This window comes from Anthonomus grandis, chromosome 13 (assembly GCF_022605725.1).
Source record: "Anthonomus grandis grandis chromosome 13, icAntGran1.3, whole genome shotgun sequence".
NCBI classification, from domain to species: Eukaryota; Metazoa; Arthropoda; class Insecta; order Coleoptera; family Curculionidae; genus Anthonomus; species Anthonomus grandis.
In genome coordinates, this window is record NC_065558.1 from 18,612,093 (window position 1) to 18,638,012 (window position 25,920).

The 25,920-nt window shown below is 34.7% G+C and overlaps 1 protein-coding gene and 1 long non-coding RNA gene across 3 annotated transcripts in view; one reads left to right on the plus strand and one right to left on the minus strand.

The window, feature by feature from the left end:
• The window catches only part of LOC126743741 (laminin subunit alpha-1), a 549,108-nt gene that overhangs the window by 448,518 nt on the left and 74,670 nt on the right, over window positions 1-25,920 (plus strand). The gene's annotated exons all lie outside the window — the stretch shown is intronic.
• The window catches only part of LOC126743752 (uncharacterized), a 70,784-nt gene that overhangs the window by 10,384 nt on the left and 34,480 nt on the right, over window positions 1-25,920 (minus strand). The gene's annotated exons all lie outside the window — the stretch shown is intronic.

The window sequence follows — 25,920 nt, forward strand, 5'->3', positions numbered from 1 at the left end:
TGAAATATAGTCACGAACACCATTTATTTGGTATAGGAGATCTATCGCTTTTACTTTTTATAATAGCAATCCATATATATAAATATTTCTTGCGTGTAATATATTTTTAAAAGAGGATGAGAACACCATCAAAAGAAGGGCACGCCCATAATTTTAAAAGTAGGTGGGTACCAATCTTTTTTTTTAAGGGTGTTGTAGTCATTAATCAAACGGTATTAGAAAATCTGATTAACATTAGAAAAAAAAACGAACCATACACATCGCGATGAAATGACATAATGATAGTACCTACCACATCGATGAAAAGTTACACACATGCGATGGTACTGGGAACGCCCGGGGTCACCATTGCGAGCACCACTTCCGATGTCTCGAGGTATTCATTAGGTAATACCGATTCGATGCAGGTCTCGCCAATCGAAAACTGATGGCGGAATTTCACCTCTAACATCTTATTAGAGTTTAGAAGAGTTTTGGCAAAGGTTGAAAGATATAGAAAGACTAATCTGAATTATTTCTTTCTGGTTTATGCTAACAATGTAAGCTTTTTCGTTTCGTTTTTCGGAATTTAGCAAAGGCCTTTGACTTTATTCTACATATATATATATATATATATATATATATATATATATATATATATATATACATATATATGTATTCGATGCTATTCATACCGATTCGATGCTATATATATATATATATATATATATATATATATATATATATATATATATATATATTGTATTACTTTAAATTATAAACTAATACAATTTATAGCGGGTTAGGAAGAGCGGGAAGACTTTTCTCCACGAATGAAAATGCCAATCTTTTTGTCAAGAGTAATGCATTTCGATGAGTTCAGTTATCATCATCAGACTCAACAATGTTTGTGATGTTTGTTTACAGCTATGTAGTGTAAGAGTCTGATGATGATAAGTTATCCTGATCGAAGAAACCAATTTTGCGAGCAAATGATGAACATTTGCAATAATAACCGTCAGTTTGTGTTACGAGTTTTGTTTTCGGATGAAGCAACTTTTTGTTTAAACAGTGTCGTAAATGGGCAAAATTGTCGGTACTGGTCAGTGTCAAATTCATACTGGGCAACTGAGGCTCATACACAGTACCGTAAATCTATTAATGTTTGAGCTGGTATCGTGAAAAAAAAAATAAAGTAATAGGGCCATACTTTTTCAAAGAAAACTTAACAGGACAACGCTATTTGAATTTTCTTCAAGAAGATAAGATAATTTGTGGTTTCAGCAAGATGGCGCACCGCCAGATTTCTTTTAAGATGTCCGTAATTACTTGGATACAGTTTTCCCAAGAAGATGGATAGGACGAAGAGAGCCAATAGAGTGACCGGCCAGGTCACCAGACCTAAAACCCCGCGACTGTTTTCTATGGTGGTACCTGAAAAGTAAAGTTTATATTGAGAAGCCAAACAACGTAGAAGATTTGAAAACTAGAATTAGATATGAAATTAGACGTATATCACCCTAAATAATTTATAGTGTTTTACATGAGTTTGTAAACCGTCTTGCTTTCTGCCAAGAAGTAACTGGGGATCAGTTTGAACACTTGATACATTAATAAGAGTTTTCACAGTTTATAACATTTTATCCTCCATTTTATCTTAATTTGTAAATAGACGTACTTACTTGCTTTCTTGTTGGTTAAATGTAAAAATTTTTTTAACAGTTAAGTTTTGAGATAAGGTGTGATGTACGAAACTTGCTTGGAATTTCGCCTATATTTCATAAATACAATAAAAAATAGAGCATTCCATTTAAAAAAATGACCGATAACGTAATTTTTTTTGTTCCGTCCTGTATACAAAAATTTATTTGAAATAATGCGCAACTTAAAATAAAAATCGACGGATCCGAGCGTTTTGTCAAAAAATCATGTCTCTAATTTTTATCGAATTTATGCAGAACTTTGGGCGGTCACTGTATATCGCTATAAGCAAAGTCAAAATCACCTACCAACTTTAGCTAGTCGCCTATTTGTTCACGGATTAAGTTGTAGTAAGTTCTTTAAAGTTTCTTTTAAAAATAACTAAGAAAGAACCAAGTAACGTTTGCGGTAATAAATTCATAGCTTTGGCAGCAGTATGGAAAATAGACCTTTTAAAGATTTCTTTACGATGCCTAGGAATAGAAACTCTGTGATTATAACACAGAGGACGACCGCGCACATCTACCCTAAATTCAAGCTTCTTAAATCAGTTTTAGTTTTAAGAATTTTAAAACAAAAAACATGTGTGTGCAGCTTTCGACGATTCTACATATTTAGCCACTTTGCTCGTAAAAAAGGTGTAATATGTTCATGCCTACGGATTCCATAAATTAGAATTTTAAAACCTTTTTAACATTTTTTTACTTTTGAGTGATGATTCCGGAACCGTAAATCCCTGTCAATATCCAAACCTAAACTTTTCGCATGAGTCACGCAAGGAATAACAACATTGTCGATTTGGAGATTCAAGCGTTTTTGGACGGGTTTTCTTGAGATATTTTTACCAAATAAGATTAATTTCGACTTTAAAGTGTTAAAATTTTTAGTTGGTGTTTGGCAGAAGTTAATGCAATACTCTTTAGGGGAAGATTTATGCGCTTATAGCAATATTTATAGCAACATCTAGTTCATTTGGAAAAAATGAATAATATAATTGAGGGTCATCCGCATAAAGGTGGTAGTTACAAAATTTAGGGTCATTTATAAAGTTGGATGTATAGATCGTATAGAGCAGTGGTCCCAATATACTTGAATATATAATAATGAAGAATTTCTATAGGAACATGGTGATTTAACATCTCAAAAGCCTTACTGTAATCTAGCAAGACAAGAGCACTAATCTTTCCATCATCAATTGATTTGATAATACTATCCGTGACATCTGCCATAGTGGAGGAACACCCAAAACCCGGACGAAAACCAGATTGCTTGGGAGGAATAACATTAAAGTTACATGTAAATGACCTAATTTGTTTCTCAATTATTTTCGCGAAAATCTTTGTTAGCGCAGGAAGAATGCTTATAGAACGACGGTGAATCAGATCGGTAGGCTTAGGGACCTTAGGCAAGGGAATTACGTGAGAATGTTTTTAGCAATGTGGAAAGTAAGCAGTTTCAATGCATACATTAATAATATAAGTAATGTAGGGAATGATATGAGAGCAACATATTTGAATTAAAACAGAGTTGAATTGGTTATTTAAATTTCTCTTTATTATTTTTACTGATGTTAAAGAGAAAAAATATACATATATATTAAAATTGTTTACATACACATCTGTTACAATATTTTTCAACAAAAAAACCAGTAACAAAATGTTTAAGTCTTCCTTCGGGACCCTTATCAGAACACACTCAATAATAAAATATTCACTTGTGATATAACTCATAGTTCATTGTCTATTCAGATATTCTTTGTTTATGGTACCCAAATCGCCTGGTGACACCCATCGATTTTATTGAATGGTAATCCATCTCTTTGAGCAGGCTCGCCGGCAATAGCCACACAATCGAAATAAAACCATTTATTATGTCTATAACGTGTCGTAATTCTCTCTTTATGTACCTTTTTGATTTGTGAGTGTTTGTTGATAAACGGCCTCCCAAACATGTGTAAGCCGCAACCGACTTGAAAAAAGAAATCGCGATTTGTTTGTTACACTATAGACCAAACAATGACTTAGATAAGGTGGCCATCTGGTCGAGCTTATGCACTACTTTTTTTCTTTATTTGGAGATCAAGTGAATTTATTATTATATTATTAATCACATATTTAAGGCATGGCGTAACTTTTATTTCTATAGTATAACTTTAATTTCTTAACAAAAGCGAATACAAATATTTAGACCCATTAGTCTCACATATAGTGTAATTAAAACAATTGAAATACCGATTGAAAGACATGTCAGGAAAACTTCTCTTCAAGAGTAGTCACTACATAAATCAGGCAGATCTTGCGAAAGTGCACTACATCAATTAGTAGAAAGAATATAAGCCGCAAATTATAAAAAAGAGAATGCTCTTGCAGTCATTCTAGACACTGAAGGGGTGTTTAATCGAACCTTAGTTGAATCTATAACCGCAGCTTTATCAAAACATGATATAAAAAAACTATTGATAGATGAGTTAACAATATACTTTGAGAAAGACAAGTGCAAGCCACCCTAAATGGTGATTGTAAGTGGTTGTAGACGAACTTCAACCAATAAAGGCATATACAGTAAGAATATACCCAGGGGTATGGTGATGATCTTGGTATACTCTTTGAAAGGCAAAATATGACACATTTGTCCAACAAAATACAAATAGTAGTAAAAATCATAGAGGACTAGTGCAATCGGGTGAACTTCATGGTTAATCCTAAGAGACCTGTACTCGTTTCGTTTGCGAAAAGAAGAAAGATAGAGGATCTGGCCAATCCAACTATCTTCGGTAAACTTCTGAAATTAGCTCAGAAAGTTAACTTTGGTATCATTCTTGGCGCTAACCTGGATACGCAATAAACATAAGCAGAATGGCGTTGATGGTCACCAAACGAGTAGTAAGAAATAATTGAGGACTTTCATCTCATATAGTACAATTGCTTTACACTACTGGGGTAAGAACCAAATTAACCTACGGCACAAGAATTTGGTGACCAAAAGATAACTAAACCAGAGCGAAAACAGAACTATCCAAGCTCCAAAGACTTGTTTGTCTATGAATTACACAAATGCAGGCCAACTGCTGCCATGGAAATTTCATGATAAATTGTTCAGCCAAATAGTAAAAATAGACCAACACTGCTACATACTGCTCCTGTGATTCTTCTTGCATATATTTCGTCTGTCTGCTCCTTTACTTTGTATTTCTTTAAGTCAAATTATAGCTTCCACATATTTTGCTTATATAGTTGTGGAGTATTAGTAGTCCCACTTTAATCTGACTATATCTGAACTATTGTCGACATCCAAGAGCTGCTTTACTTTCTCATTGTTTAGAGCTTCTTACTACTTCTTCTTCTAGGTTAGACATGCTGTTAAAACATTTATTGTTTGCCAAAACCTGAGAAATCGTGTAGCAAAATCATCTTAAAGATTGGGAATGGTTATTGATCTCTGGCCCATTAGTCGAAAAATACCACGTAGAGAAACTTGCATACTACTACGCTCTTTTATTTTCATCTAATTGCAATTCTTTCTTGTTTTCTTTAATCTTTATTTTTTTGCGCAATTATAGACGTCTCTGACGCTTCATTTATTTTCCTACATGCTAGGAGTATTTTTAACGGGATACTATTCTGGTATTTTGATTTACTTCAGCGTTCCATTTTGGATTTTTTTCCACATTGGAATGTTGGTGTTTTTAGAGAGAAAAAAAAAATTCTCAACTAGCTAGAGTTTGTAGTTGTTACCGCATGTATCTCTAGCTAAACCTCCCATCACTCAATATTTAAGAAATAGTTCAATAGTTAAGAAAGAGGCTAGAATGGGATCATACAGACTTCAATGTAATAGCAACTGGTATAAAAAACTCACTATAGGTCATACAAGAATAACAAACACAATCACAAACTCATTCTTAGAGATGAGCCGTGGCACTAAGACGATCAAAATTAATATGAAAAAACCGTTCCTAACCCAGCTTAACTGGGAGGATAAAACGAAACAATCACTTATGACACACCAAAATAATAAGTTAGTATGGTATATTGATAGATAAAAAAGGATAGTGGAACAGGAGCATGAATATGTGGCCTTAGAGAGCCAACTTGTTTGCATCACTCGGGCAATATATTACAGTATTCTAACCAAAAATTCATGCTATAATGATGAGGTTAAGCAAAAACATGGGAAGAGGCTCAACAAAGACATAACTATCCTTACAAACAGTCAGTGAAGCCTCAATAAAAGCTGAAACATCTGGAACTGTTTACATCTCCTTAGTCTGGCAAAACGAAATAGGGTAACCCTTGCCTGGGTGCCAGGACCTACAGGTGTAAAAGGCAATGAAAAAGCTGACTCCCTAGCAAGGGGAGTCAGCTTATATGATATGAATATGATGAAAGATATGAAAAACCATTTATAAGCTCTGAACCTGTATTTAGCATAACAAAAACCTCGGTCCACGGCAGTTTTAAAAAAAAGGCTAAAGAGACTCATAAAAACTACTAGAACCAACTACCGGGGCTGATTCATTTCAGCAAAACAATGCTGAACGGTCCATCAGCCATTTTTCCCTGCTACGTACTAAATCTCAGTAGAAGCTTACTTAGAATAAAGACATGACTACTCACTGGGTACTGCACACTGAGAAAACACACATAATATGAATATTCCATGAAGAACCTAACCTTTAGACTTTAACCAGTGTAGACTTTGCGAGGAGGACGATAAAGCATTCTCATATAATCTTCGAGTGTTCTGCACTTGCTCGCTGGAGGAAACAGAACCTACTGAAAGACAGCTTTTCTTAGGAGGAAAACTCACAGAAAAAACTCATAAAGAGGCTACTGCGCCTAGCAAAGATAAATGATCTTTTAAGTTGGGAATACTGCAACAGGAGATACAATAAACATTTGGCTGCAGTGTCAGGGATTTATTAAGACCTAGCTCTGTTGCAAGAACAAATCAACCAATTAATCAAATACAAAATTTATTTTTGTTTATTCCCGTCATAGTCAGTTTTCGTAAATACCAATGATAATTTCAACATCTTTAAAGTCAGTTCTTCTTCATCTGCGTCTGATTTTTTGCAGTTTAAATATTTCACGAAAAATCGGTTTTTCAACTTCCTTTTGCAAGTTCCTGTAATTGGACACGAAATATTCTTTTCTGCTTCTTACAGCAGTTTTTATTCATCCCTATCTATATCTTTTTCTAGTTATTTCGGCACCAATGTGCGGACAGATTTACATTACTAGTTCCTTTTTCTTACTTAGGCTAAGGCATATACAACCTTGTACAGTGACGTCATCCAACTGCTCGTGACTTTGTCTAATATTGTGAACGGAATCTGAATCTCAGTTATAAATTGATGGAAACAAGTTAAATATATCGTGTTAACTCTTTGAAAAAAAATCTAAAAAAAATGTGGTACCTCTTAATAGGTATGTCGTTTGAGTTTAAAAAAATCAGCCCAAATATGGGCTGAAAAATGGCATTAACAACAACAATAGACGGCATTTAACGGTAGAGGAAACATACTCGATTTAATGAGACTAGATCTGCCCTGAACCAGGCCTAGAAAGAGCAGACCTAGATCAAGAGGACCTTAGAATAGCAAGAGGGACTAGGATGGATCCTAAAAAAAACTTTACGATTCGTCTTACCCCTCGGGCGGTTTTAAACCGATTAAATGAAGCAAGTTTTTTCGTGTCTGGAGACCAAGAAATTCAGGACTTAACCGATTTGTTCAAAAAGTGCATCCATTTGGAGGTGGAGATATAATGGCCTGGGGTGGAATTTTCGACGAAGGTAGAACGGGTTGTATGTGAAAGTACTATGATGAACTTAATGCCCGCAACATCATTGATAACTTGGTAAATGATTATTGTTAGAGTTTGAAACCCATTTTCAGATTTCTGGATAATAACGCTCACCCGCATAGAGCCAGAGTAGTACAAGAACGGCTATCATTTAATAAAATTAATCATTTAGCATTATCCCTGCTCTCTCCAGATTTAAACTGTATGGAACAAGCTCGGCAGAGTACTAATTTCCCACCAATTTCCAGTTCAGGACGTTATATCACTGAGGCAACTTCTTCCATATTTATGAGATATCCTCAATAAAAATGGCTTGGATCATTTAATTTTATGTATGCGTCGCCGAGTTCACGCAGTTATAGCCAAAGTGCAATAACTCGTTATTAATATGTTTTTTTCTTTCTGATAATCATTTGTTTTATTACGTTATTAGAGAAAAGTTAATTAAATCATAAGAATTTATTTTTTGAGCAAAAACAAAATTGGATTATTTTTTAAAAGAAAGTAAATGTTTGTTATATTTTTTTGAAAACTTTTTTTTTCCAAAGTATTTAAAATATTCTTTATTTTTAAACCAGCTTATGTTACCTTTTTCATATATTATTGCCTTAAATAGGAACTTAAGCCAGTGACTGTAAACTATTTCGCTAGTCATAATAATTTTGTATTCAGGAGCTCCTAAGTTTCTTCATATTATAAAATTCCAATTTAATTACGTCGCGAATTTGACGTAAAATTTGTAACTTTTTGGATTGTTTAAAATTTTTAACTTTTTGGTCTGACGATCGGAGGTTACCCAATTATTGCAAATGAGTATATCCAAAATATCACAATTTTTGTACACGCCACCACGATTAAAGTACATTATTAGACAGCTATTGAATGCCTGTAAAAAACGTAGTTTCCAAATAACTGCTTTGCTTATCAAGTGTACGTATAGCCGCCGCCATAATTTGTTTAAACAATGTAAATAGAAGGTGGCAATACTGTAAATACTTGGTTGTGATAGGTAAAAAGCAAGCATTCAAATTCAATTATGTCTGGTGGCGATTATTACTGATCTACTATCCATTCAATAACGACTAGCCTCTTATACGCTTAGTCTGTATTTTAAAAATCTTAGTTTTTCAGATTTTATCCTCCGGAAAACAATTTACCATAAAAGATGTGACAACTTCGAACGCTGCTTTTACCTACCCAAAAATGGTATAGGTAAAATGTAGGACATCAGGAGTTTTCTTGGCTTAAAGGGCTTGGCAGATATTTGTTGAATTATCAAAAGCTTCTTTTACGTCCAATAAAAAGATCGATTCTATTAGCTTCTTCTCTTTTAGCTTCATTAGGAAAATAAATTCCTGTTCAAATTTTGTAGGAGGCTGTGCTATAGATTTTTAGAAAAAAATTAAATGGTGAAAATAATATTCAATAATTTTATTGGCTGGATAGTAGGCATTAAACCTGGTGAAATACAGTTAACATAGCAAGCAAACAAGCAATGCAGACATAACAATAATACGTGCCTTAGAGCATCGATCAAGTACTTTTTCGCATAGTACTGCCACAGTACCGCCTCGGTTTCAGATAACAAATGAATAGACCGTTTATTTATCGCCCTTGTAACGCATAAACATTCCTATGCGAATAAGGCACGATCGACCGCAAACCAGATGATGATGATGCTGATGATTTCTTCTTTTACTTGATTTTTAATAGATTCACTGGTACTTTCTCTCTTGTCTTACACTTGAAAAAAAATCACATCAAATAGGAAGTGATCGGCCGTACCAGTTTGACCGTAATTTATGGGTAGCCGGGATGATTTAAGGGCCCCCGGAAATTTTCCTTCTTTACTTCCAGTGCGGTACCGGGTTCGATATGAGAAGGAACGAGGCGAGATTACAAAGTAGCGACTTGCCTACCTGCGAATGATTTGTGGTCCATGGCAGGGCGAATTTGTTAGCCAAAGTAAACAAGCAGGTCGGCGATTTTTCATTAAAGGAATTTATGCGGACGGACGCTGAATGGTCCATAACTCAATCGAGGCTAAATTATTCGAGCCATTTAAATTTTAAAGTATAGGGGTCTTGAATAAGGAATCGAATATATATATATATTTAGTCTTCGGAGTATTGGGGTCTTTTTACGAAGACGGCACTGACCTGAGATGAGATAAGATGATGATATAAAAGCAGTTCCGCAAGAGAGGCAGGCGCGTACTGCGCATTGTGAGGAGGTAGGCGTAAAGTATTAGCGAAGCGAATAGGACACTGGTCATCCTTGGTGGGGAATTGTGCTAATGGGTTCGCCGGATCTTTGCCGTGTGATGGCTAGTAGAGACCGTGGAGTCCAGACACCAAACTGGGTAAGCTGTGTAAACTATGTACCGAGCGGCACTGTTCTAGGACCTCCAGGGTAGATTGTTGTACAATGCCTAAATGTGTATTTCAGGTTTATTATTAGCCTTATTAGGACACGAAAAGAAAATGCAGCGTTACATCGCATAAACTTAGCTTTAGTACTGAAGGATAAATAAATGTCACAATTGACAAAATTATTTTACCCTATAAGCTTATTTTAAAAAAAATACAATAATACTTAATGTAAAATTATGAAATTAAGATTATGAAAGAAAAGAAATAAAAATAGCACTACTTCTGATATTATCTCGCATATACGTATATACTCAGTTCCCAATTTCAAATCAGATCAGTGATGGTGGCTAGATAAGCAATTTTGCTAAATTCAATTTAAAATCTATGAAACTTTTTACATATTAATAAAAAAAAATCTATAAATTGCGGTGAGCCAATAAATTGAGGAAACCAAGCCTAAAAGGGGTACCTGAAATTTTGAGTCTCTCCGATTGGCAGTAGGGCCCAGCTGGCTCCATTGTTGGTAGCTATACGTCTCGGCCAAAAAGAGCCAGCAGTAGATCAACTGGTTAAGAGGCTTCAAGAATGTCTAGCAGATAGTAAAGGGCAATAGGTGTAGCCCATTGGAAAGAATGCAGGTTGCGGAGGTGATTATCCAAGCGACTGGATGTGGTGGCACGTGGAATGAGCAGGTAAGGTAAAGGCAGTAACAATAAAAAGTGCAGCAAAAGCAGAAGCACGGGATAACAGTAAGTAAGTTAAATTTTATAAAATTGCTCTTTGAAAAGGTGGATCCATTGATGTTATATTGAATTAAACCGAGAAGCGTGCAAATAAGAAATTAATTAAATGGAAAAATAGGAAAATGACTTGAATGTGAACATGAATGTGAATGTGACATGTGATAACTTACCGAAGATGGAATGTGGCCTTCTCTGGGGTTTATTTAAAACAAAAAGAAAATAGGGAGCCCTATAAACTCTTAGGCCTACTTAGTGAATCAGTAATTAAGCTAACCTAGCACATACTAGTAACCACAAAAAAAATTAGGCCAAGATAGGGTCTACCTTTTCACAGCCGCACTAAACAAAACTATCTGTCGTACTTTACTATCAGGTAAAGAATGACCTATTTTATTGCACACTATTTTAAAATTAAAAAAATAAATTTTTTTTGAGTATGAGATAAAAAGTAGCAGATAGAGTATCATTGTTTTCAGAATCTTTTTTTCCATCAAAATACGTAATAACACACCAAGTGTCCCATTTAAAATAAAAAAATTTGTGTCAGTACCTGTTAAACCGGAAGTGATGGAGAACAATAGAATACGTCAAAAGATCCCCTTATTATTATATAACTATTCTGTCGATATACTAAATTTCATTTACCTATCTTGAAAAGTAAGAAGTTTATTAAGTGTTCCCTTTTTTCTATGTCACCCAGTGACATAGAAAAAAGGACTTGATTTTGACTTTTAAATAAATTATTTAATGAAACTATGGTTGAGATTTACTAAGATTAATCAGTTAATTGTTTAATATTTTTGTGTTTGAAATTAAAGAGAATTAGTTAAGCAAAACAATTTCTAGTTGTTGGAAATTAAACGTGTAACAAGACTTAAAAGCTGATATTTCACGCAGCTGCGAACACAGGGAAGCAAAGTCTCATCATGACGGCTGGAAGTGCGTGCACAAGTCGCAATCATGTAACAAGCCGGCTTAGAGTTATTATTCCCATACGTCCAAGCCAACGAGATGAGATGAGATGAGATGGGATGAGTCCCGGGCAGGGGTTGAATCACCAGAAGGTGCAAAGAATCTTCCAGTTTGACATAGTAAAGTTGAAAAATAGGATTGGAGCTTGGAATGTACGCATACTATATGCAGCGGAAAAACTCGCAAATGCAGTGAAGGATATGAAAAGATTAGACATTGAGTGAAGAAAGACAAATAGCGGAATGGGCTCACAAGACGGGATAATATTATATTATTTGCGAGCTGAAGAAAATGATACTTAGCATAGAAATGGAGCGGAAATGATAATAAAAGACTTACTCAGGTAACACGTCAAAGATTTCGCACTCTACTCCGATAAACTACTGTACATAGACATAAAGATAATACAAGTTTATGCACCTACAGCCGATAACCTCATCGATGAAGCTGAACAATTCTATAACAACTGCGGGAGTTAATGAGTACAGTAAAAAAAGAAATCTGTATAATACTCGGTGATTTCAACGCGAAACTAGGACGAAACTCGATAGACGGCATTGTGGGAAGATATGGACTTGAAAGGAGGAATCAAAGGGAAAAATGCTCATACAATTCTGCAAAGAGGAACAGTTTGCCATTACGAACATATTCTATAATCTTCCACCCAGAAGACTAAACACATGGAAATCGCCTCAAGATGATAAGAGACAAATAATTCGTAATCAAATTGATTACCTCCTGATCAACAAAAGATTCCAAAATAACATTATAAGAGTGAGAGCTTATCCCGGAGCCGACATTGCATCAGATCAAAAAAACTAATATTGATGCACTTAGAAACAATGAAAAACGTAACAAACTAAGGGATGATTTAAACAAGAGAATATCAGACAACATACCTGCCGAGGAGAACATAGAGCAACAGTGGAATGACATCAAAGTAAACATACAAGAAGCTACAGAGACGGTCTCGTTAGTTTTTCGTTTGTACTTAGTGAGTATTGCTTAAATTTTTAATTTTCGAAAATGGCCATGCGATATACCAGTAAAGAAAAATTTGACATTGGAATGTTATATTACATGTAATAGGAATGCAAATCTTGCAACCGCCAGATATTTGGAACTGTATCCTGGGAGACAACAGCCAGGTCCAAGACTATTCGCTAGGCTTGTCATGAACCTTAGAACTCATGGAAGTTTTGAAATACCAACGCTAGAAAATTATCAAAGGGACAATGAAGCTCGCGATGAAAACATTTTAGAAAAATTTTAATGCGAACCCGAAAATATCGACCTGAAAAGCTACACCTGATATGAATATACTAAGAACTACCATTCCAGGAGTCCTTAAAAAAAAAATATCGTCCATATAAGCCTACTGTTGTTTAAGGTTTAAGGGATATAGTCTACCCAAAACGATTAGAATTTTCAAACTGATTTGTAAGGCAATGGCAAGAAATACCTAATTTCAGCAGGCAAGTTATTTGGACTGACGAGACGTTTTTTAACAACTGCGGAGTATTCAACAGGCATAATCGTTATTTTTAGGCTACTGAGAATCCTCATTAAGTGGCTGAACGTAGGCTACAAGTGAGATTTGGATTTAAGGTATGGTGTCGTATGTACGGTTACTCACTCCACAAAATTATTTTTAAGTAAAATGCTATAATTGCTTTTAGATAATCATCTTATTGGGCCCTTTATTTATAACCAAACACTGACGAGTCAAAGATATTTAAATCTTTGGAAAGATCAGATATTACCTGCCGTAACCCAGAGCTATAATACCTGAAGAACAAATACGGAGTGATGTGTGGTTTTTAGGATGGGTATCCCGCACATAATACTCGGGACGTACAAAACTTGTTAACGCAAGCATTTACCAATAAACTTATCGCGAACCGCGGTGCTGCCCCTGGATTTTTATCTTTGGTGATATGTTAAAAATGAAGTTTACCAGTTTGCACCTCCTACGACTCTCGAACAACTAGAGAACAGGGTTCGGAATATCTTAAATAATATAAACAGAAACACCCTGCGCAAGGTAACTAGAAATGTTTTAAAGAAATGTGAACAATGTTTTAACAAAAATGGCCGTCATTTTAAATAGTTGAATTTAACATTATTGTTACAAGTAGTTAATTGTTTTATTTAGAAATTACGTAAAAGTATAAGTTAGCAAATTAGTAACTGAATAAAAATTGTGTGTATGACAAAATGTTAATAAAAGTTATGGCCAACTCAAAAAATAAACTATTTAATTTTTTGACGTAAACATAAAATATTTTCATAAAGTGTTATGCATCATTTTAAAGGGAAAAAAAGAGTTTTTTAATTTAGCAAAAAAAAACAAAATGGTCGCCATAAGAAAAAAAGAATTTGAGGATGGAATCTTAGAACTGAAACGTCGAAAACAAAAACCGAATTCAGGTATGCGTTGTCCTTAAAAAGTTGTCCAAATAATGTTTCTACAGATTTTAAAAATATGTTGAAATTAAAAAAATACAGCCTTTTTCAAAAATGCAACTTTTTGATTTTTCCAAATATTTCAAAATCGGAAAAAGATAAAATCGTTCTGAAAGCGGCACTAAATTGGTAACTAAATGCCCTACAACTTTCCCCATTAAACCAATATTCTATTTCTTATAGTTTCCAAGATACCTATACATGTACACCCAAGTTGGGCCAAACTGTATATGTAATCATTTGACGCCACCAGTCTCAAATCCTGGTCCCAAATATTTTTATATAAAACAAATTCGACCCATCAAAAACCAACATTAAAATCAATTTTTTCAACTGCACAATCACAGGTTGCATCTAAAAATGTATGACCATTGTGCACCGACAAATAACATATTTCCCAATCGGATGCCGCACGGTTGCACCTAGCCACAAGATCTATTATTTTTCGAATGTAAAATGAATTAAACAAATTGATTATCGAATTTCGGCTTGTTGTTTTTGGCTACGAGGAATTTCTCTTCACGGTTTCAAACAGATGCGATGGGTTCCTTTGATATGCAAAGTGAGAGAGGATATTATGATGGTGATTTGTAATAGTTAAGTGGGTAGCAAGAATTTTCTAAAGGTCTTAATAAAGTAAAATGTTTTATAAAAACGTAAAGAGAAAGAAGAAGAGACATAATTAGAACCTAGTGTTTGTAATTAAGGTGGCCTATTTAAGTACGTCCCTGTAAAACCACGATCATAAACAATCCTCCAGAATGGGCGACAAAAGCTGCATAATATAAAATATAATTAAGGATCGCCCGACGGTTTCCGTGTTTCTAGAATATTATGAAATAACCGACATAAACACTGGGAAAATATAGAAACTAGGTGCAAAAGGTGTCTGGACGTGCATTCGCAACTTCCTGGTGTAATTTTATTTTGTCTGTATGTTGATGGCATCCGCGACTAATGAAACGCGGGAACTTATAGCTGGGAAAGTTAAGCGAAGTCACTTTGATGGCGAAAACTAGGTCTTTGAGATGGGCTTGCATGATCTAGTTAAATTTGACAAGAATAAATTAGCTGAATGAAGGAACATAGGTTTAGTCATTTGTAAGCTTAGCTACATTGTATAGAAGCCTAATGTGTCTAAGAGTAAACACTTTCGGTGCCCATTTACAGGACCGGCGTAATATTTTGGCAGTCAGGCGGCATCCAAAATCCGATAAACTCTTTAAAATATTGAAGCGTTTTTACCGTTCGTTAAGGTGTAAATTAAATACTCGATATACAAAAATAGTCAACTGATTTATATTTTACACGTTCTCACTAAACTCGATCACTTAAGACGACTAAAAATATTGACACTGTATTTATTTACTGTTATTTATGTCTTATTTATGTATTATTATTTACTATTATTTATGACTGGCTTCCTGGCGCTGATCCGGAAGATTCACTTAGCTTGCACGTATCTTCAGAGATGTCATGTGATATGCCCGCTTGCGTCACCGCGATGATTCCGGAATGATAAGGAACAACTGCTATTCGCGGCGTTAACAAAATCGTGATAGTGCCCCCTCGCTAAGTTCATTTCATCACAAAATGGTCCCAAAAGTGGTAATTCTCGATATCGGCATAGGGTTCCCCTCTTGCCACAGGATTTCGTAGAAGTAACAACCTACTTCAGAGAACAACGTTGAGGAATATTACAGTCCAAGATATTGAGTCCGCACGCGAATTCAAAAATTGCTGGGCTTTTCAGCTCCTCAGCAAGAAACTTCTATGTTAGAGAACACAAAGCAACCCAGCCGTCTTTATAGGTTGGCTTCTGATGTGAATTCTCTTTGGTAGCTAGGTAGAAAATCTTTCTATCGGTCTCTGTATCGGTTATCTTGAGTGCTTGCCCGACTTTAAGACCGACCGGTTAGATCGATGCAGCTCCTGAATTTTTCCGATTTTTTCGCGGAAGACCTCAGCTATTCCTCTAGATATATGTAAATCTTTTCTGGTTGGATTGCCGTTGGATGCTTAGCGTCTTCGTGATTTTCATAATAAAAGGCAGTCAATTGAATTGAATAACTCGAGCTTTACTCCGCGGTGGTTTTTGTATTTTGTAAATAACATCATTGATCGCTTCCAGAACTTTGTATGGCCGATTGGCCTGGGATGCCAGGATGATTGAAGTTTCTTAGAGTCATAAAGCCAAACGAAATCACCGTTGTTTACCTTTGGTTGTTGTACCTCTGGGCTTTTGCATTGACATCATCATCTTCATTCGATCGCTGGTATCTTGAATGGAACCGCGTACTTGACTATGAATGACATCCATTTTTTTACGCAGCTCACTGACGTAATCCTCCTCGTTAATATCGGTTCCTCGTGGGCAACCAAACTTCAAATCGTATCAAAGACAGAGTTCTCTTCTCATTAGTATTCAAGCCAGAGACTCTCCTCTGCTTTTATGGATGGCCGATTAATAAGCCAGTAGGAAAAAATTAATAAGTTTATCTCAGTCTCTTTGGTGGCTAGAAACTACTTTGGCCCAAATACCGACTAATGATTCTATTTATGCGTTTCGCCATGTCATCTGACTGCAGTAATTCTCGTTCTTGACTCCAAGCGTCTTATAGATGTTCTGGAATAAGCAATTCAAAGTTATCTGAACTAATTATATTTAGAATTTTATTCTTGGTCTGAATACCAAATATCTGTAGCTCCAAAGGTATTTCAAATTGCAAATCTATTATTTTATTAAAGTCGACGATAGTAGAGGTCCTCTGGTTTAGCAGAGACTCAACCCATTTAATAAAGTAGTCCATCACGACCACGATGTATTTATTTCCTGATTCTGATTCGGGAAACGGACCGGCAACGGCAATAGCAATCCTTCCAAGAAGACTTTCATATTAAAGTATTCTGCTTTCTCTGCGGCCCATTACTTACCGTACCAATTGCTTACGTCTACCTTGCCCAAAGTCTTTGTTACTCCAAGATGTCCAGCATGTATTTTCTATAGCAACTCCAAAATTCCACCGACATTTAGACACAACCATTCGCCTTCTTTCCTCTATGCCATCGTGGTCAACTATTTGCCGCGTCAAAAGTCCATCTTCCAAAATTAGGGAGCCGCATTGTGCAAAATATGACTTGACATTGTGAGAACACTTACCAACTTGGCAAGTTGGCTTTTGACTTCTTGGCTTAGGACATCCAGAATAACCAATTATCTCTTATAAGATCCAAATTTTGCCAACTATCATCGACGATGGTAATTCTTAACAACTGAGCATCTTTCCCCTTTGTCCGTCCTCCTGCTAATAATGTTTGTAGTTCTCTGGACGGGGTCTTTTTGCTACGGCTTGCTGAATACAGGTCGATTGTCTCTTCGCATTTCTTAGGGAGTTGAACTACCGCTTTATGAAGAGTATATTTTTATGTGACCTGCTTTGTCACATTTGCAACATTCCAACTTCCTCTCCTAGCAGCTACGTCCTCCAATCGCATACCTAGTGATTAGCTTTACCGATTTCTTAAAGTCGTCTTCTCCTGGGATTACTTGCCGGACAGGAGCCAGGCCCTTGTTCGCGTTCCTGATAGCTTCGAATTTAAGGGCCCGTGTTAGTGCATCTACTAGTTTAGGTGGATGTGCTAGTAGTAAGTACACCTCATTTCACCATAGCGGAGTCGATCCAGGAATGTTTCAACTGCCAAACGTTTCATGATTCTCTCCGGAATATCTAGATATGCCAATAGAACCAAAAGCGCAATCTCAGTTTAAAATTCTTGCTAGGATTTTCCTGAGTTTTGATAGTGGCTTTTCAACTGCATGTGGTAGACATGTTCCAGGTGTGATTGGCCATAACACAACTCTAAATGTCTCACTAGGTGGTATGTCGTTCTTGCATTTCAAGGGAGATTCTTGGTAGGATGGCGGCAGCATCTTCTCATGTGATGCATGTACATACCTTTAAATTAAGGCGGTTTGAGGTCATCAGCCCAACAGATGCCGTATTGATACACACTTCGTTTTTTTGGTCCACTGCTAAAGGTCTACAGGACAGCTCATCGAAAGTGTTGACGTCCAATGTTGTAACTCTGTTTTGAATTGAAACCTTTCGTCCACCAATGAGAGAATCCGCTTTTCTACTGAAGAACATTTTTCCAGAACTTGTTCTTTAAATCCTTCTTGTTTTCCAAATTTTTTTCTTCCTTCCTGGTTGGCTGAATTTTCTTCTATTTTTGTAGAGTTTTTCCGCAAATAAGTTTTCAAGCCTTGCAACATTTGATCGATATCGCTTGCACCAGCAAAAGACTCACTTGACCACGGGTCGGGAAAATTCGCGAACCTTTCACGTGTCCCATTAAATGTCGTGCAATGTGCCCGCAAATGATGAAAAACAGCTGATATTTGCGGCGTTGCCAATATTGTTAGAATATTAATATTATGAAGTTTTCAAGAGCTCAGAATATTTGAGTAATATTTGCAATATATATTAAATTATGGTGGAACAATCTTAATCATTATATTTTAAAAAAGCTACTAGTGAATAACATAAAACTAGAATTAGTGCACTTACTTGTTCACTGTCGATAGATCTTCAAAGGGGGTCCTCCCAAATTCAGTAATGTTTATCAACAAAAGTGATTTAGTCAATTTTCTAAGCATATGGAGATTATGACATGTGTCGATTTCTGTACTTTACTGCTGTTACTACTTGCTTGAGTTTTAAAATGTGCTTTTACTAGGTTATAAAAGTAGTCCGCTTAAGCCACTAAGTTTAGGATATGCGTAAATACATGCACTGGTTTCTAATACGTATATAAAAGAACATATCCAAAAATAAAAACCCTAATACGTATATTTAAACCCAAAATAAAGCCAAGACTGAACAGATATCTTTCAAACTTAAAAATAGAAGAAATATGCATACAAAATAACAGAAATTGTGCAAAAATTCCGAAAAATAAAAAATATGTAGGGTGTTCTATTTAAAATAACAAAGCCGTTGCCAGTTTAGAGAAAAAGGGACAATTAAAATACCGTATAATTAAATTTATTTTTTTAAAGATAGAGGTTTGAGGTTTTACCTCTAGTCAACGTTGCTAAATTGTTCTCGCAAAATATCATTAGTGAAATGAAAGTAAAAATTCACTTGCTGACACCATTTAATAAATGAATGAATATTAAAAAACCGTAACACTAAGCTACTCAGTAATGGACACTCTCATATATCTGCTTGATTCTTAGAAATCCATAATTTTTATAGAGTTCTCAACAACTCACCACCACACGTGCACTACTATGTAAAAATTTGAAAAAAATCTATATGTGTATAGAATTAGAAGTAACTGAGCATTGACGACCATTCATTCTTACACTACTATGTCTCAGACACACTGTTTGTTCATGCGCGCTATGTCCATCGGAGTAGATTTGTGGTGCATTTACGCGCAATTTTAATTATATCAATTAGAAAAAAAAATAAACAAAAAGTATGAATTCGTATAATACGATGGAATTGGTGTAGGTTACGATTTGCGAAGGGCATGATGGCAACTTCAATCAACCAATATAATTTAAATCTAATGAGCTTCATGTCTTTTTTAGCAGTAGTGCATTCGATCACTCCGATTTCTCGTTAATTTTTCATAAATTTAGACCGATGGTTTATACTTCTAACATTTATTTTTAACTCTTAAATTGTCGCTGGACTATTAGCGTAGATCTTTCACATGACCTCAAAGGAAGAACTCACAGGTTGTCAAATCAAAAGACCATATTCAAAGCATAACGATAGCACGATGATTTTTCAGAAATCATTTGATCATTTAGTTGATTTTCAGTAACAACGGGGAAGATATACTCGGATAGATCGTTTTTCGGGTAGGTCGATGATCTGGTCCAGATTTTTTTTTTATGTACATATATTGGCCATTCAAAGCATAAAAGTGGTTAACTAACTAAATAAATTAACTTAAGTTTTTTGCATGAATGGATTCGTTATCGAATTGTACATGTCACTGTTCTTTTCATTTTAGAAAAAGAGCTATTGTTTATTAATAATATTGATGCAAAGTTTACTTTGCTTAAGAGAGTCAATACAAAATAAAATTTTGATTTTCTCAGATTTAGCTTAAATGCAGTTAACTACATTTATGCTTTGTACGGCAGATATGTGCACACATGTTTTCATCAAAAATATTATTTTAATTATATTTCTATACTTATTTTACATAGTTTTGACTATTTTCTAACTTAAAAATGGAGTACACGCAATTCAGAATACTCATGTATATAAGTCATAATTAAAGTATAACATTCTTCAATTTTATGCGATATTTAAAAATCCTCTATACAGTTCATGTTCCATTTCATACAATGAAGACGTTTCCAGTTGCTTCTGCATCAATGAAAATATTTTAAATAGATACAGCGTTGGCATTCTATATAGTCGTAATTCCCCTGTATTGAAAGGTTACGAGTCCAGACCCAAGCAGTTATGCTATTATATCTAACTTAACGCATAATTCAGTAAGCTGTCTTAAAGGTAATAAAATTAAATGTTTACTATAACCGCAAGCGAGGAAACGAACATAACAAATCACTTTGATAACGACATGCTCATTGCCAAAAAATATTCATACGTATATCGTCCGCTATAAATTTCGAACTTGCATTTCCGACTGTACCGTTGGACTTCGGGATAATCAACAGGACCGTAATATTATTGTAGAAATAATTTCCCTCTTCCAGCAAACTGTTTGGGTACCGCAGAGAGCAGAACAAATAACTTAAGTAATTACCGAAGAATTTCAATTTCAATTTGTTTTTTTTTATACGGGGATACACGTACAAGAGCGACAAATTACAGGGGAAGTTGTTTATTTAAGCTCCAATTTTGTGTATATGAATAGATACCATAATAATTGGTATTATATTACGAAATTCTTTCCATCATCTGCTGTCAGTTCTTAGATTGATTAATTAAGATATTTCAGGCTTGTGCATGCGCGTTGCTCCTGATAATGATTCAAAATGTACCAATATGAGAAGAGTTTTTTTTATGAAAATACTTTGTGAAGTAATGAAACAATTAATATTTCCTATTTCTATCTAGGCGACAATTTCGTAGTTCAAAATCGGAAGTTATATAAAAATTATCAATAGTTTAAATTTCAATGATAACCTTCGTTTATTTATTACCTACCAGACTCACATCTAAGTAATACTTCTCATATTATGGGAGGATGAAAGGATACATCGTCTATTAAATCCTAATCGTATTTTAGACCGATATCTCATTTCTCGATGGGTTTCAATACATCGTTAAAGTTTATTAAAGAATGAAATGACATCTTTTCTAAAATACAATTTTTTGATTAGTAGGTCTTTCACAGCAGTATTTTGTGCTCCACCTAAAACTTTTGACTGAGTTAACCTCTACCATTACGGCTTTAGGACATCCCCCAAAAGTATAATAATTTCATCATTGTTAATAATCTAGAAAAATATACGAATTATCTGCAGGTGATACTACACTTCTTTGCTAACTAGACCCAAATCTGATTCGCAGACTGCACATCTTCAAGCTAGTGGCGTTGATTTGAGTCCGACCTACTATTATTAAATTTTCAAAAACCAAACTAATGTGTTTTAAGGGCCAAATTATGGACCGGCTGGTAAAGTGTCTGGAAAAGTGATTCTGCTGGTAACTTAAAAAAATTTAATTATGAGCTTGTTGTTTGTCTTACCAGCGGGATAATTCTTGCTTACCAGTAGAATAAGTTTACAACAGGAAAAAGCAGCGTATAAAAGGTTTACTAGGAAATTTATAACCTCAAATTTTTCAAAGAGTTGGAGGTTGCATAGTTTTGCAAGAAGTTTGTGTATAATATTCTAAATTTTGTTTTTAATCTGTATAGGTATTTTGTTATTTTTTATCTAGTTAAATCTTTCTTTATTTAATATGATAATGCTCGACTTAAGGTTACACCCTTCCTTCACCTGCCCCTCTTTGCTGGCTATATCACTATTATATGACTGAGAAATGAAAACATACATCTAAGAAATCCCATATAGGTAAACGTCAAATTTGAGCCACTATATTCTGTCATTTATCATCATCATCATATCTTGAAGGCAGTCCCTTAACACACAGTGTTATTAAATTATAAATTATTTCCTCATAGGTGGTAAGAAGTGTTATGGGTACACTACCGCCAGCAGTTTTAAATATTTTCTGTTTGTTTTTGGCTACTTTTTTTCTTAGATCTTTTTTTATACCCTCATAGGATTATTCAGGGTTCGAACCACCCCTGACATAGAGTTTTTTACATTAAACTCTGGTGTCAATTTTTCCTAGGCTTGATCTTTGTCTTTCCAAGATGTTGCATCAGTCTTTTTTATTCAATTGTACCCGCATATTGACTTACTAAATTACAGAGCAAAATAACTTCTTTTTCAGAAAAATTTACCGCCTTCTTTTTTTATTAGGTTATTGAGACATCCTCTAAAGAAAATTTTACCAAATTCACTGCAAAGTATACAGTTTCTAAAAAGCTGTGTACTGTGATTCACTGGCAAATGTCTGGTCGGATACTTACAAACAATTAGCAAAAATGCAAATACGTATTAATACTAGTACTAACACCACTAGTACCTTGTATACTCGTATGTTGTTGCCAAATTGTAAACCTTCTGCTACTTAACAACAGGTTAAAATTTGGTTCATAATGCCTCCTACAGCTATTTTAGGTTTACCAAGAGGATAGTATTTATCTGCCTGATAACACACAGGAACTTTACCAGCTGGTCCGCAATTTGGCCCTAAATGTAATAATATTATTATGGCTTATTGCCAACTGAATTTGACAAAAGGACATTTTGTCAAGGAACATTGTCTTGTCAAGGACAGTGTCTATATATCGATGACTTATCACTGCTTAAGTGTCATCTGCAAATTTAACCAAGAAGCATCAGAACTACTCATAAAATATATAATGCAAATCAATCATCAATATCAAGAACAACAAAACAGCATGATGTTATCATATTTAAAGATAAGTTAAACTCTCTGGAATTGGTCTATTACATGTTATCCAATTTAAACATGAGATTGGGTTATTAGCTCCTTTTAGTTTTTGATAAGGTATTTCCTTGGTTATATCAAAGCTTTTGTTAATTCGAAGTAGATAATAACAAATTTTAATGCTTTACCTATACCAAAGGATTTTAGTATAACAATCATTTGATTTTATAAAAACCTATGATCAGTAAAAAAAATCTATTTGAGTTAGGAGTTTAAAGTTCCTTTATATATTGCTTTTATCAAAACTAGAAAATGTGGAACCGATTGCTAAAGGCGCCTAGTTATTAATTTTATTTATTTACCCTGTTGTTAAAAATGGGGATGATTTTTGAAATGAATGAGATACGAACTAACTACTTTTTTGGAAGGAGAGAGAAATTAGTGGTTTGCTTATAAAAGATGTTTTAATTGATTTAGGAAATATACATTTGGCAATTATGTTTAAAACGTACCCTTTTGACGAAATTTTCAGTAACGTTATTGTATACAAGTAATCGAATAACTCCACAGCCAGAAGTCTAAAGGCGTTAATGGCAAGAGCGTGGAGGCCGATTTTGATCACCAAATCGGAAAGTGACACGATCAGGAGTAAACTCGTGCACCTGTGGCACCGTCCTGCTGAAACCACATATCGATAACGTTTGCCATTCACCGTTACTGCATCACTTTCTTCGTTTTCGAAGACAAACAGTTCAATTATTCCATGACAAATTGTGGATACATTGCTTTCTGATCAATCATTCATAGATTGTTTAAGCCTCAAATGTAATAGTTTGGCCTATTAACAAAGCCATCGAGGCGAAAATGAGCCTCATCACTGAAATTTTTTTTTCAAAATTCGCTGAAGAGTGCCTGTTGCAAAGTATAGTTCTTGTGCTCGATCATGAGTTGATGCATCTGGCCTTTCTGTTACACTCACGCGAGCTGCCGTGATGGTTTATTCTGAAGGACCTCTACAGGCTCGTAGAGGTCCTGTGTATTTCAAATCACTAGCCGAATTAGTACTTTTTTTACCAAATTTTTTAATTATTTTTTTCAGTTTTTCAGAAGGTCAAAATAAGATAAATTAACCTATATGTTTTAATCCAATTCTTAACTATTTCTAAAAGTTTTTTTTGTAAATTTTTTGAATAATTACGTTCTCTGTATTTTATCATTTTTTGTTAATACCTATTTTAATTGACTGGTAGTTTTGACAAGCATGGATATCAGTTTGATTGATTCTGAGCGTTTCAATTTGAAAAGAGCAAAGTTTGCATTACCTCAGACATTCATCAATAGGGAGTATGCTGACATGATATTCGTGTATGGTTTCTGTAATGCTAGCGCATTACGTGCTGTTGATGAATACTGACGTCGTTTTCCAAATCGAAGTATTCCTAATCGAAAAGACAGTTTTTCAGACAGTTTTTGCAAATGCTCAGGAAATAGGAATGTTTCCAAGCGTAAGAATTAATTCTAAACGAGAAGAGGGACTAAATATGGGAAATAAAGAAAATGTTCTGGAGATGGCTCTAGATAACCCGGGTGTTAATACGAGGCAGATTATAAAAGAACTTCTTTAACATCTTTAAGAGGGTGATTATGGCTTAAGGGTTCAATTTTGCGAATGGATCCAACAAAATTGAGGCCTACATAAACACATTTTATTTAGCGATGAAGCTCATTTTACCCGCAATTGAATTAATAACCGACACAATGAACATCGGTGGTCAGATGAAAATCCTCATGCCACGTTTAAACGAAACTTTCAACATCGATTCAATGTGGAATGCTGAATGACCAGTTGCTTGGTCCTTTTGTATTAGATGAGCGTCTTACTGCAAAAGGATATTTACGCTTTTTGGAATACTATTTAATACACATGTTGGATGATGTTCCGCTAATTGTTCGACACCGAATGTATTTTCATCACTATGGAGCCCTGACTTATTTTAGTCGCCGAGTGCGTAATTTCTTAAGACAATCAGACAGACATTTTCCTGACCTTAAGTTTGGACACCGAGGTCACCAAACTTAAATCCACTGGATTATTGCCTCTGGGGGTGGATGAAAGCTCTAGTGTCCAAAACACCAGTAGAGACCATAGAAGGACTCCACAATCAATTTTTTAATTCCTCAAATATTATTAAAAACAATTCCCAAACAATTCCAAAACATGCAACACGAGCACTTAACCAACATGCTGCAGCTTGCCTTGAAGGTGGTGGGGGTATTTTCAAAAATATTTTAAATTAGTGGAATTTGGTTTTTTTTTAATAGTATTTGTGTTGCTTTTAAAATAAAAAATCTTACAAAAGAAACTTCAGAACCGATTATTTTAGAAACGGTTGAGAATCAGAATTAAACATACGGGTTAATTTATTTTATTTTGTCCTTCTGAACATGTTCCCAAAATATTTCCCTTCCCTCCCGAAACATCCTGTATTTCGACCAAACCTTGGACGCACTTTACTAATAGTCACAGTTAAACTTTCACAACTTTGATAATAATTTTTGACAATCAGAACGCGTTGTTCTTCTATATAATGCTCTATGTTTACTAACTCCCATCTGTCACGTCATAATTATGTGACATTTTGCCTGTCAAACATGCCACACAATTCAAATCTTGCGTTCTTATTAAAAAATCCTTTAGTTCTGCTGCATAACCTATTGTTTCCAAATAGATGACTCAGGCCAGACAATTGTTTCTTTGACACTTTTCTGATTATGTGATGTTTTAATATTATTTACAGGCTGTAAGAAAAATAAATTAACAATATACAGTTATATGTGCTATTCTATTACAACATTATTG